Below are 8,953 nucleotides of genomic sequence, written 5' to 3'. Positions count from 1 at the left end.
CTGGAGCAAGCATTAGACAGTGGAGATGCAACTCCCAACTCTTAGTTTTCTTAGATTTCTATTAGTCTTTCCTTCCAAATGTATTTTGAAAGACATTATATACATGTAAAGCTTTTAAATTCACCCTATTTTGGATGACTGTATATGTAAATACTATCATCTAGTACCTCTAACTGCTTTCTATTATCATAGTTGATGCATTATACTCTTATATACTTGTGATATAATTTGGGATGTTACAATTGTGGTATCAGAGCAATTTTTATCCTTAGAGAACCTGTAGGTTGTGTACATCCCTTGCTTGTGCTTGTGTGCTCTTAAATGTACATAAGTTTCTATCCTAGTATCTTAGATTAAGACTGATGGTTCTTGTTTCCCTCTATATAAATAGAAGATGTCTCGTCGACCTCCTCCTTCGACTAATAATGACAATGATCCTATGGAAATGATGAGGATGATGAGAGACATGATGCAGTCTATGCAATAATAGAACACTGCACTTGTCCAACAGAACACTATAGCAATGCAGCAATGGGAAGCTGTAAGGAATTCTGTGGAGGCCGCTCAGAGGCAATTTGGTGGAGCTGCTGCAATTGTTTTAGCTTGGAACGTTTTCCATGGATATTTTAGTTGCAATTTTGGATTTTGGTTGATGGGATAAGAAACATTTTTCTTATTATTTTTTTGTGCAAAGCTGCTACAGCAGATTGAATTCACGTTGCATTCCTCTTTAAATTCATTTCTTTTCTTTGAATGGAAGAGTAAGGTGTGTTGTCATGTCCATGGGTCCACTCATCTTTATAGTATTTCCTTTTTATTTTTGTGAGAAAGAAAGAAGGAACCCTTACCTTGGGAAGGTCACGGCAGACAACTACTCCTTTCATGTTCTTTTTTTTATTTTTGTTTTACATTGCATTTCAAAGTCTTGACCATGAATGGGTTGCTTCTACTTGTTTAAATGCACTCACATTGAAGACCGTATCTCTTTGTTAGTTCATTTCTCACATTTTTCAATCTTCAATTTACTTTTGTAGATTTCTAGTCATTCCATTTACTATTCATGTACTTTTCTTCTATTCACTTTTTAGGATAATAATTCTAGTAGGCATCTACTTTTCTAGCTATTATGTGTTTCTCATTCCTTTTGCTTGACTTTTGCATCTCAGCATGAATTGAAGCATTGCTTCCTTGGTGATTGAATTGAAATTAACGTGAAGGGCCACGCTGGAAGGTGGAAACATTCCCTAAATTTATTTTTTTTTAGCATGAAACCTATGGAACTTAGAATGTCTCGGCTGAAGGAGGACTTTAAACCTTTGCAATTTCAATTTACTTTGGGGATGGCTGTTACGTTTTGGGTGGAGGAAAAGCAAGGTGAAACATTTAATTTGAGTGATTTTAATTCAAAAGAAGGGCATTGCTGGCATGTTTAGTTTTTAGGAGAATTTTAGTAGCTTAATTTTAATTTAATTTGTCACATACCTTGAGCATTTAATTTTACTTCCAAGTTGCATTGGGCATTTAATATTTTAATTTAGTGTTGCATTTTAATAGTTTTAACTGTGCTTAGATATTTGTTTAGTCTAGTATTTGGTTTAGCATTTTCACTCTCTGGACTCGTTTTTAAAAAAATAACTGCAACCACACCAGAGGTCCAAATGCTACGTTTTATGTGTCAAATGAAAGATATTTGAGTCTATTTTCCAAGAAAAAAAACCTCATCTCATTTAGAGCTCTGTAGAAAAAGTTATGGATAAAACATTGAGCAAAAGTCAGAGCTGTCCAATTCCAGCGTGAATTTTAAATTTTCCGCATTCACTACAAAAACACTTTTCAAAACCCCCCCTTTCGTGTTAGACTTGACTCTGAACCGCAGTTGGTCCTTGAGAGACGACCTAGGGGTCATTCCCTAGCACTATACTGCATTCTTTATGCACATCAAATTTGTATGGGCCACGACACCCATCACCTATACAGAGTATCTGCTATCTGGAGATGCTAGTCATTGGTGGAACAACACCAAGACCTTGCTGGAGAGTACTAATGTTCCTATCTCTTGGGACATGTTCAAAATCAAATTTTATGAAGAATATTTTCCAGACATCATGAGATTTCCTAAGGAGGTGGAGTTCTTACAGCTAGTCCAAGGAAACATGACTGTTTCAAAATATGCGGATAAGTTCAAGCATCTACTGCGTTTCCACACTATCGTTATGAATGAAGAATATTAGTATAGGAAGTTTGAAAATGGACTGAGGGGAGACATCAAGCTTGTAGTGGCTGGTTTTTGCATCACTCAGTTTCTAGTCTTAGTAGAGAGAGCTAAGATGATGGAAAGAATGAAAAGAGAAATGGACTGCCAGCAGAGTCAACCACTGAGGGTTGGAGGACCTGTACTTTCTAGAGGAGGGTCTAGCTCCAGGAGGACACCATATTCCCGACCCTCATCTTCCTCTCACAGTTCTGGTGGGTCGTCCTAGCCATCCGTTCAGCAGAGCCAGCCTGTGGCTTTTAGTGGTGTGAAATGCCACGGATGTGGTGGTCCTCATTATCTATATGCATGCCCCCAGAGAGTTGGATATCAGAGATGCAACAGATGTCACAAAGAAGGCCACTACGAGCGTGATTGCCCTATGAGTAGGAGAACAGTGGTTCAGACACATCCTGTAGGGAGATTTCCACAGAGAGGTGGTATTAGACCTCAAGCATCAGGACGTTCTATGCATTGACTGGAGCCGAGGCTGCTAGCTCAGGTGATTTGATTATTGGTGAATGCTTATTGATGGGTAGCAACTGTATAGTACTGTTTGACTCTGGAGCGACACACTCTTTTGTGTCAAATGCCTATGTTGAAAAATTGGGGCTACCAGTAAGAGAGCTACTGTGTGATTTGACTGTATCTACTCCCGCTTCTGGGCTAGCCAAGACATCTACTGTGTGTGCTAGATGTACAGTAGTGGTTGAGGGACGCCGATTCAAGGTAAACTTAATATGTTTACCTCTTCAGGGTTTAAATGTCATATTGGGGATGGATTGGCTATCTGCCAATCGCATTCTTATTGACTGCAGAGAGAAGAAATTGGTGTTTCCTAGTGAGCTTGAAGATATGTCCTTGTCTCTTGGAGTATTAAGACAAGACATTTTTGAAGGTGCAAGCTGCTTCCTAATTCTATTTCACATAGAAGCGAATCAAGATGCAAGCAGTCTGAATCAAGGAAATTCGAGTGCAGATTTATTAGTAGTAAATGAGTTCCTTGATGTATTTCTTGAAGAAATACCAGGATTACCTCCTCCTAGAGAAGTGGAATTCTCTATTGATTTAGTGTCAGGAGCCGGTCCTGTTTCCATAGCTCCATATCGAATGGCGCCAACTGAATTGGCCGAACTCAAGAAGCAAATTGAAGATTTACTTGAGAAACAATTCATCCGACCTAGTGTCTCACCATGGGGTGCTCCGGTATTACTTGTCAAGAAAAAGGATGGCAGCTCAAGGCTATGTGTAGATTACCGGCAGCTTAATAAATTAACCATCAAAAACAAATATTCTTTGCCTCGCATAGATGATTTGTTGGATCAATTACACGGGACAACAGTTTTCTCCAAAATTGATCTGAGATCTGGTTATCATCAGATACTTGTGAAGCCTGATGATGTTCAAAAGACGACCTTCAGATCCAGATATGGTCACTACGAGTACGTGGTCATGCCTTTCGGTGTGACTAACGCCCCAACTATCTTCATGGATTATATGAACTGGATATTCAGACCGTTTCTAGACAAATTTGTGGTCGTCTTCATAGATGACATCTTAATCTATTCCAAGAATAAAGAAGAGCATGAGGATCACCTTAGAATTGTGCTTGGAATCTTAAGAGAAGGGAAGTTATACGCCAAGCTTTCTAAGTGTGAATTTTTGATGGAGCAAGCTCAATTTCTGGGTCATGTTATTTCTGCTGGTGGGATTTCTGTGACCCATCCAAGGTCCAAGCATTGTTACAATGGGAGAGACCAAAGTCAGCTACTGAGATACGGAGTTTTGTGGGATTAGCTGGCTATTACCGTCGCTTCATAGAGAATTTCTCCAGAATTGTAGCACCATTAACTCAATTGACCAGAAAAGATCATCTGTTTGCTTGGATGGACCGTTGTGAAGAGAGCCTCCAAGAGTTGAAGCAGAGATTAACCAGTCCCCCTGTTCTAGTGATTCCTGACACAGGAAAGCCTTTTGAAGTTTTCTGTGATGCATCTCATCAGGGGCTCGGATGTGTATTGATGCAAGAGAAGAAAGTAGTTTCCTATTGATGAGTCGATATTTTGTTGATTTCACTTAGTTTATTGTGCTAGAATTAATCAGGGAATTGTTCTTAAATGTCCGGTATTTTCCCGTTTTTGATAATAGTGCTTAATTTGACTTAAAATTCTAATTTTAATTAATTTGAATATTCTGAGCTAATTATTTGCATTATTAATTATAGGAAAATTTTCGAGATACAATTTTGGACACTAGAGAGGACAGCAATTCATTCAAGACTCTCCACAAAGACACTTTAGGATTAGTCAAATTTTAATTTAGTAGATTAGGCTTTTTAAACTAAGTTTTGTATTTTTGGGCCAATTTTTGGTAGTGATAGACTAGGCCAATTGTAAAGGCAGATGACATGGCTCTAGGGTTTTATTGTAGGGGGACCCCACCCACTTAAAAGCATTCTCGGACCTAGGATTAAAAAAGAGGGGGAGCCGCCATTTACATTCGACACTTCACTTTCTTCTTGGTCTTGGAACGTTTCCTCTGTGAGATGAATGTTGTTCACGAGTTTTTCAATGGTTGAATGAAGAGCACAATTTTTCTTCTTTGTTTTCTTGCAACGTTGCTTTCCATGGATTGAATGAGAGCCGTCACTTTTCCCCGACAGTTGGGTTTTGCAGCGTTTTTGGGGTGCAAGGCTTTTGCTTCAGCTGCTTGAAATATACCGCCACTTACTCTGGACTTTTGATTTTCAATGTGGCTCTTTGAATGAGACCGAGAGTTGCTATGCTCGGCTGCAGTATTTCATTTATTATTCAAGCTTCTTCTTTTCACATGGTTGAATGAAAGGATGTCCACCGGCCACACTTATTTTACTATGTTGTTGTTGTTGCCTGTGAATGTTTTTGTGCCTTTGGGAATGAATTTTTCATGCTGTTTTCATGGATAACGATGAAGCAAAACCATTTTTTCCGTTTCTTATTTTTTTTGCAAGCGGTGAGGAGAAGTTTTATTGATTTCTTATCTTTACATTGTTGAAGGTTGCACATGGTGATTTATAGGCCTTGGGTGTTGATTCACACCGCTGGAACCTCTTGTTAAATTTCATTCAATCCCTTGCCTTAAAAAAACAAGGTGCAGAGTCGGTAATGATTAATGTTCTAGAGTTAAGGAAGCACAATGGTGATTCAGGGGATTTCTTTCCTCTAAAAAGAGGTAGGTGCTGGTTTGATGTGGAAGCAAGGGCTGAAACTGGAAAGGTGCTAACACATAGTCTTCATTTTGTTTGAGAAAATCTTGGCTGATTCAAAAAGGAGATGCGTTGAAAATGGAAGTGTGGGACGGTGATTTTGATTGTAAAGGCAATCAAATCATTCTCGGTGCACATAGGCTCACGGCTGATGATTAAACTCTTTCACATGGAGCATGGATTGAATTTGCTAGCAGAGACATGGTGCTTCATAATTGAGGTGCACATGGTTTGATTTCTTGGTTGGAGGAGTGTCACGGCTGGAACCAATTCCAAGCCTCAAAATTTGGGATTTAAAATTTAAGAAAATGAAATGGGATTTGAAGAATGAGGTCACGGCAGAGGTTATTTTTAGGCCATTTCGAATTTTAAATTTAATTAGTAGATGCACCTGGTCACATAAATTGCTAGTAGGAAATTGTGTTTGTTTATTTCTTGTGTTTTAATTTAATTTGCATTGTAGGATTAGTTGTTTTTAATTTCTTTAATTTAGTTTTGCATTTAATTTAATTTAACTGTGTTTAGATATTTGATTAGTGTAGTATTGGGTTAGCATTTGCACTCTCTTTAATGCTTTAATTGATGTTTGCATGTGTTTAATTTTTATTTCTAATTTCATCAGTTGCATTCTCAAACATAACCGTTTTCCCCCCCCCCCCCCCCCCACTGTGTGTTTGACCCAAATTTCTGAACCGCAGTTTGGTCCTTGAGAGACGACCTAGGAGTCACTTTCTAGCTATACTGCATTTCTAAATTGCAATCAAATTTATATGGGTCGCGACAACCCACCACCTATGCTTCTAGACAACTCAAGGTTCATGAGAAAAACTACCCAACTCATGATCTAGAGTTAGCTGCTGTAGTATTTACATTGAAGATTTGGAGGTACTACTTATATGGAGCCCAATTTCAGGTCTTTAGTGATCACAAGAGCCTGAAATACCTCTTTGATCAAAAGGAGTTAAATATGAGACAACAAAGATGGATGGAATTTCTAAAAGACTATGATTTTGATCTATTGTGCCATCCGGGGAAAGCAAATGTCGTGGCTGATGCGTTAAGCATAAAATCAGTACATATCTCAGCATTAATGATTAAAGAAGTGGAGTTAGTTGAGAACTTTAGAAATCTCAAGCTGCAAGTGGAAGTTGAAGATGATTGTATCAGATGCAGCAATTTGGTAGTGTCTAGTAGACTACTACAACGCATGAAAGAAGAGCAGTCAAAAGATGATGAGCTTCAGAAGACAACAAGTTTGATTGGTACAAAAAAGGCTAAAGATTTTAGTTTGGGGGCTAATGGTGTTTTACGTTTCAGAGGCAGAGTCTGTGTACCTAATAATCTTGAGCTGAGAAGATTGATCCTTGAGGAGGGTCATCAGAGTCGTTTTAGCATGCATCCAGGCATGACTAAAATGTATCAAGACCTCAAGGAACATTATTGGTGGTCTGGGATGAAAAGTGATGCAGCCCGTTTTATCTCATTTTGCCTTACTTGTCAGAAGGTTAAGATTGAGCACCAAAGACCAGGTGGAATGCTTCAGCAGCTAGAGGTGCCTGAGTGGAAATGGGACAGCATTGCTATGGATTTTGTCACCCATTTACCACGCACTGTAAGAGGCCATGATGCAGTTTGGGTGATTGTGGATAGAGTGACCAAGAGTGCTCCATTTCTTGGTAATCAACTTGAAGATGCCTATGGTGAAGTTAACTCAATTGCATATCAAAGAGGTGGTGAGATTACATGGAGTGCCTTCCAGTATCATTTCTGATCGTGATCCACGGTTTACCACTAGGTTTTGGCAAGCATTATAGAGTGAGATAGGTAGTCAACTTCAGACGAGTTCTGCTTATCATCCTTAGACAAATGGTCAGTCTGAGAGGACGATCCAGACTTTGGAAGATTTGTTGAGAACCTGCGTGTTGGATCACAGAGGAGCATGGGATGAGATACTGTCATTAGTGGAGTTCACTTACAATAACAGTTTCCAAGCTAGCATTGGAATGATACCTTTTGTGGCTCTGTATGGCATACATTGTAGAATGCCATTGTGTTGGTATCGGGATGGAGAATCAGCTTTGATTGGACCAGAAATTGTCCAACAAACCATTGAAAAAGTCAAGTTAATTCAAGAACGGATGAAAGTTTCTCAGAGTCGGCAAAAGTCATACGTTGACAGAAGGCGTAGATCATTGGAGTTTGCAGCAGGAGACCATGTATTTCTGAGAGTGACTCCTACTACGGGTGTAGGAAGAGCCCTGCGTGCCAAGAAGTTGTCTTCCAGATACATTGGACCTTATCAGATCACCAGACGTATCAGGCAAGTTGCTTATGTGATAGCCATGCCGCCCCAGCTGGCTAATCTCCATCCAGTATTTCATGTATCTCAGCTGAAGAAATACGTGTCAGACCCTTCTCATATGCTGGAGGTTGATAATATGCAAGTTAAGGAGGATATGTCCATTGCAGTACAACCTGTTCGAGTTGAGGAGAGCCGTTACAGACGATGGAAAGACAAAATCCTCACTCTTATCAAGGTTATGTGGGATGAGAGAACTGGAGACTTCACTTGGGAGTTAGAGGATGAGATGAGAGAGTCTTATCCTCACCTATTCTCAGGTAAACCTTAATTTTCGAGGATGAAAATTCTATTTTGATGGGGAGAATGTGAGAACCCATTTTCTTAAACACGCTCTTTCTCTCTGCAAATATGGTTCTTCAATTTCTCATAACTCTCTAGACTTTCCCTCACAGAATCAATTCCTTTCAAATTCAGGAGGAGCTTGAGAAAATTCTGGTGCTGTGAGTTCTGAGTTCCACCAAACAATTTGATCCTTCCACCTGGTAAGCATTTCTCTTTCATTCTTTCATCTATGAGCTAGGATCATGCAGACAACTTTGCGGCATGTAGCTCAATTTGTTGTTTTCCCCAAATTTCTAGCTCATAATAGGTTCTAAAACCCTCTTCTACTTCCAATTTCTTGATTTCTAGGTAATTCTAGAAATTCCTCATCTGCGTCTCAAACACTGCTAATTTCATCGAGAGGCGGAACGATCCGATTGTCAAAGTAAGGGAAGCTGGATTGATTTATTTCGTATCGGATGTTAGGATGTTTGTGTTGATTTTGTTTGAAAGTATTAAATTAATGCATGTGTCAACGGTGTATTAGAATGTATTGCTGTTTGAAATATCTAGATGTAAGTATGGGCTGGAATGCATGAGTATGTTTTGTGACTGCTGTTATTTAATCTATTCTGAATTTGAAACTAAAATGTCCATAGATTTTTGAAGTGAAATTAGGTGCCTAGAAGCTGTGATCCTGTTTATGCAAAGAGTTAGTCAATTGGTTAAGTCAGTTTTAATGGTTAAATCAAATTCATTGAAGTGAAGTGGTGATTTAGTGAAATAGGGGTTGGGGTCTAAGTTTGAATATTTCAGTGACTCAAATAAGTCAATT

Source organism: Vigna radiata, unplaced genomic scaffold, assembly GCF_000741045.1.
Source record: "Vigna radiata var. radiata cultivar VC1973A unplaced genomic scaffold, Vradiata_ver6 scaffold_285, whole genome shotgun sequence".
Classification (NCBI taxonomy): domain Eukaryota; kingdom Viridiplantae; phylum Streptophyta; class Magnoliopsida; order Fabales; family Fabaceae; genus Vigna; species Vigna radiata.
Note: the sequence above shows the minus strand (reverse complement) of the source record.